Source organism: Podarcis bocagei, assembly GCF_964188305.1.
Source record: "Podarcis bocagei genome assembly, chromosome: 14".
Classification (NCBI taxonomy): domain Eukaryota; kingdom Metazoa; phylum Chordata; class Lepidosauria; order Squamata; family Lacertidae; genus Podarcis; species Podarcis bocagei.
In genome coordinates, this window is record NC_138139.1 from 20,293,388 (window position 1) to 20,298,968 (window position 5,581).

General features: G+C 45.9%; 1 long non-coding RNA gene across 2 annotated transcripts; it reads right to left on the bottom strand.

The window, feature by feature from the left end:
- Positions 1 to 990: 990 nt before the first annotated feature.
- On the bottom strand, positions 991 to 4,844 carry LOC308573921. Of its 2 annotated transcripts, XR_014002234.1 has the most exons (4): positions 4,700 to 4,844; positions 2,912 to 3,006; positions 2,323 to 2,443; positions 991 to 1,090 (listed from the first exon to the last, which is right to left on the bottom strand). It is a non-coding gene; the product is annotated as an uncharacterized lncRNA (long non-coding RNA). The 2 variants fall into 2 exon arrangements; XR_014002233.1 differs by lacking the exon at positions 2,912 to 3,006 and having other exon boundaries at positions 2,323 to 2,483.
- Positions 4,845 to 5,581: the final 737 nt, after the last annotated feature.

The window sequence follows — 5,581 nt, forward strand, 5'->3', positions numbered from 1 at the left end:
GAAGTCCCCCAAAGCCAATTTGAAATGGTTTTTGCAGCAGGATCAGAGAGCCGGGTCTGGGGGGAATCCCAAAGAAGATTCATTGTGGGCCTATTATTTCACATCTTGTTTTATCCCCTTGTTTTATTGCCATATTATTAAATGTCTGCTTTAAGGGCTTCTTTCTCCCCGAACATCTTCCTTTTTTGCAAAAGTATCTCTCTCTTTTTTGCCACTGACTTTATTACTGACACACAGGAGAGTGCAGAGCAAGACAAAATGTTTCTCTAGAGAGCAGCGCCATGGAACAGAGCCTCACTTGATTTCTGTGTAATTCATCCGTAAGTTCTTTTCGTGAAGCAAGTTCACTGAGGAGGTTTTTCGTGAGGCAGCCATGAAGGATGCCACCATTTTATTAATTATGTCTCTCCCTCTCTCTTTTTTTTAAAAAAAGAATTACCGTAATATAACATTTGTTTGGCTCCATATTCCAAAGTGCAGATATGGGGTTGTCCAAGTATTCCTCCCATATCTTCATCTGACCTTCATTCCTGACAATACTGGGACTGATAAATTTGAAGTAGGTGGGGTAAACTTATATTGTAGGGGGCTCTTTGAAAATTTAAGGCAAGTGTGGGAATCCTCAGGCCTATAGGTCACATATGACCCTCCAGGTCTCCCTAGCTGGCCCCTGGAATGCCCCACAGGCCACACCTTTCACTGCTTTGCATCTTCATAGAATAGAATTGTAGAGTTGAAAGGGACCCTGCAGATTAGTCCAGTGTTTCCCACACTTGGGTCTCCACCCCGGACTACAATTCCCTTCATCCCTGAACCCTGGTCCACCTGGCTAGGGATGGTGGGAGTTGCAGTCCAAAAACAGCCAGAGACCCACATCTGGGATGCACTGAGTCCAACCCCTTGCAATGCAGCACTATGCAGCTGTCCCATACAGGGATTGAACCGGCAACCTTGGTGCTATCAGCACCACGGTCTAACCAACTGAGCTATCCTTTTGTCTGGTGGGAACATCTCCTTGGACTCTGATGATGCCTCTTGCTTGTGTGGGTGGAGGGTAGAGATGGTTGTGTGAGGTTGTGTAGAAGCTACCCTAATGCACAAAGATAACATTCACATTAATTGCTCTTCTTACTTTTACCTCTGACTCCAGACAACACTGGCGTGTGGCGCTCAGGCTGTAAAACCTCTGACTTAACAGTATTATGGGATGCTCCAGAAGCTGCCTTAGAAAAAGAAGACAGTAAAAACAAGGGGCTAATCTGTGGTCTTCCCAATGTTAAAGGTAAAGGGAGCCCTGACCATTAAGTCCAGTTGCGGACAACTCTGGGGTTGCAGCGCTCATCTCGCTTTACTGGCTGAGGGAGCTGGCATTTGTCTGCAGACAGCTTCTGGGTCATGTGGCCAGCATGACTAAGCCACTTCTGACGAACCAGAGCAGCACACAGAAACACCGTTTACCTTCCCGCTGGAGCAGTACCTATTTATCTACTTGCACTTTGACATGCTTTCGAACTGCTAGGTTGGCAGGAGCTGGGACAGAGCAATGGGAGTTCACCCCGTCGTGGGGATTCGAACTGCCGACTTTCCGATTGGCAAGCCTAGGCTCTGTGGTTTAGATCACAGCCCCACCTACGTCCCTTCCCAATGTTACTGGACTGTAATCCCCAAATAGCATAGCCAACAGGACTAGTGGTCACGGATGATGGGAGTTGTAGTCCCAAAACATCTGGAGGGCCGAGTTTGCCTGTGCCTGGTGTAGGGCTTTATAGGTCATAACCAGCACTTTGATTTGTGCTCAGAAGCAGACCAGTAGCTATTGGAGCTGCTGTAACAAGGGAGTTGTATGCTCCCTATAACCAGCCTTCATTATTGGCAGGGCCGGATTTAGGCTTGATGAGGCCCTAAGCTACTGAAGGTAATGGGGCCCTTTATATGTCCAGCTATCCTTTGTCAACAACAAATTGTCGCTGGTTTTTTGTGTTGAATATATGCTATATGACAATTTATGGACCTAATAGGTATCTAAAGCCATATAGAGAAGAGCAAACCAGTGATATTTTACGGAACAGGCTAGCAGGTGGGGCCCATTACTTACATCATAGGAGCCTACACAACACAAAACACTGTTACTGTATGTAGGTTTTATTTTATTCGTTTTTTTATCGTATATTTTGGAAATGTACATCCAGGTGTGTGTTTTTCTTTATTTTTTTAGGGGGGGCCAAGAGAGTGGGGCCCTAAACTATAGCTTGTTTAGCTTATATGTAAATCCAGCACTGGTTATTGGAGATGTAATCCATTCATTTGAACTCATATACGTACCCAGATAAGGCAAGTGGCAAAACTAAGTTCAAGTCACGAGTGAAGAATCTGCTCTGTTGGTTGTTAAGAATGTTCTGACTGCTGTAACGATGGCTCCATCTGACTTCAACCTATATATAGCCTTGCAGAATGCACGGTGATAAATAATAGATATTTTAGCACTAAAATAGAAAAATAAAATCTTTTTTTAGTGCGCCAGCAGAGAACCACAGGAACAATATGCAACCTTATAGATTTGGGAAGGCATTCCCTACCCCTACCCCATCCCCAGCTTCACATCTTCAGGATTTATAACTCACCAAATTTGCTTGCCCCTTCTTGAAGTAGCAGTTCTGCGGGTGGCATACGAGCATGAGAGAGGCCCAGTCTACAGGCAATTCCTGTAACAAGTAACGCTCCCACAGAAGTGGAATTTGGGGAGCCTTGAGGCAGGAGCTCTCCCCTTTCCTGCAAAAGCACCTTGCTGGAAACATTTCAAAACAACTCCATAAGCATTTTAGTGCCGGTCGCAAAGATTCTTCATGGCCGTAAACCTTGGAATGGTCTATAATTACACACGATCTGCCCACTATGGAAAATTGATACTTACATGGTCCACTGCATTCTGTATCCTGGCGATGCAGTCTAAATGCAGATCACACATCCCCACTGGAATGGCCACAAGCATCATTCCAGAGAAAGAAACTTAAAACAAAGCAGTGAAAAAATTCTTCATTATTCTTTTTTAAACAGCCAGAAATGGCTTCCATTTAACTTGAGCCCATGCAAACTCTTGGTTCTACGACTGTTAGAAAATGGCCTCTAAAACTCTCCATGTTATTTGTGGGCGGGAAGGTGGGAAAGGGGGTGGATTTTGCCAACCCTTCACCACGGGACAATTGAGATTTTCCGGTAATTAATCAGGAGGAACTAACACCACCCCCCCTCCATGGCCAAAAAATTATTTTAAAGAGACATTTTGGCTCACTTGATGTTCAATAAAAACTCTTTCATTAGTTCCTACTGGTAGATGAAGGAAGTCATGTGCTAATATAGGAGAGCTGGGGGTGTCTTTGTTTCCTTCAAACAGTATTAAAATAGTATTAAACAATAATAAAACTGGGTCCATGGCTGCACCCAACATTCACAGATGGCAAAACCGAGGAGGAAATTTTGTTGAAGGAAAAGACTGAGATGCTCCAACAGTTTGGCAGCAGAGGGGAGTGGGGGACCCTTTAAAAATTCACATCATCCCCATTTGCTCCACAACTAGGGTGAGAAGAACAAAAATAAGCAGAGGAAGAACTCTGTGTGCCGTGAAAGTGTTCCTGCACCAGCTTTATTCAGGTGTCAATTCTGCAGCTCTTGCAGGGAAGATGGTGGCAGAGTCAACCTGCAGCAGCCTGGGGAGTATCCTGACCACTTTGATTGCTAAGCTTGTGTAGAAGTCAATCAGCATCACTTAACATACTCAGACTTAGATCCTGAGCAACTTCCTTGTAGCTCTCCCAGTAGTCTTGGCCAGAGTTGAACAATGGTGCGTAGGCTGAATCTCTTCCTGGAATCATTTAGGTCTGGAGTGTCTAACTTGTGACCTTCCAGATGTTGTTGGACTCCAATTCCTTCAACCCTAGACAGCATGGCCAATGGGCAAGTATGGTGGAAGTTGTAGTCCGATGGCCTCTTGTGGTCTCCTTAGCTCCACCTCCAGAGATCCCCTTGGTTGCCCCACCCAGTGGTCAACAGCTGCCACCGCTGCCCCATAACATCTGGAATCTTGAATGTAGTATTTAAAGGGCCCATAGCCATTTCTGCAGATGCATACTCCTCCATAACTGTCTGGGGATGTTTGGAGAGACAGGCTGAGATGGTGAAGAAGGGACCACTGAAGGTGGGGTGTGGGATGAGTGTTTGGAATCAAGGCATCTGGTTGGCCACTGTGAGAGCAGGATGCTGGACTAGGTGGGCCATTGGCCTGATCCAGCAGGCTCTTCTTATGTTCTTACTCCAGTCTCAGATGCCCAGGGACTGAATCTGACCTGGTGGGGTGGGGGAGGCAGTAGAAGTATGCAAATAGGAGGCAGTGGTGTGCATTCATGACCTCAATATGGTTGAGGTCGTGGCATGAGGACATGACAGTATTACCACATTTCCTGATGTGCCTGATGTCAACCCAACCAAGCAAGGAAAGAGTTAGAGGAGAGGCAGTGTGGAAAGCTGTGGGCGATGAACAGAAGCTTGGGACAGAAACAAAGGCAATTACTGTAATTGAACAGCTACCTATCAGCAGGCTGACACCTCATCAGCGCCTGCGGTGAATGACAGGTAAATACCTTCCCCTTTTGACAGTTAAATTAACCAAAATAAATGGGGCACTGGGAATTATGAGGTTTCTTACCAGAACATGTTCCCAAGGAGACTTGAGTCCCTTTCTTCCCTTCATTCCTTTGCCTCTCTTCCCATAACAGTCATGGGCGTTTCTTTGTTTGTAAGAAAACCACTCCATTATTGGCTAAGGAGCACCAGTGTGAGGAAGGCTTGGAAGTCCTTGTGGCCCATATGATGGTGGCGATGAAGTCTCTGGGAGTGATTGGCTGAAATGTGCTGATGTCACAGAGATGAGAACAGGCAGGAAGGTCTCTGACTGCCATTGGTGGAGCAGATCTGTTCTTTGAGTGTGGCAGGAAAATCAAAGGGTTTTGGGAAAGCTGCACATTGGGAGACTCAGACAAAAGGAAGTACTTATTGACACAGAACACCGTTAAAACTATGGAATTTGGTTTCACAAGAATGACCACCAGCTTGGCCAGCTTTAAAGGGGGATTAATGGAGGATAAAGCTACCAATTGCAAACAGATTTACTATACAGTGGTACCTCAGGTTACGAACTTAATTTGTTCTGTAGGTCTGTTCTTAACCCGAAACCATTCTTAACCTGAGGCGCGCTTTCACTAGTGGGGCCTCACGCTGCCGCCGCACTGGGAGCACGCGATTTCCGTTCTCATCCTGGGGCAAAGTTCACAACCCAGAGCAACTACCTCTGGGTTAGCAGAGTTTGTAACCCGAAGCGTTTGTAACCTGAGGTACCACTTTATATACTTGGTATCTGTAGTAGCAGAAGCAATATGCCTCTGAATACCAGTTTCTGGGGTTGGCAGGAAAGAGAGTGCTTGTGTTGTGCCTGTGGACTTTCCACTGGCATCTGATTAGGCATGCTGTAAGAACAGAATGCTAGACTGATCCAGCAGGGTCTGATCCAACAGGGCACCTCTTACACATG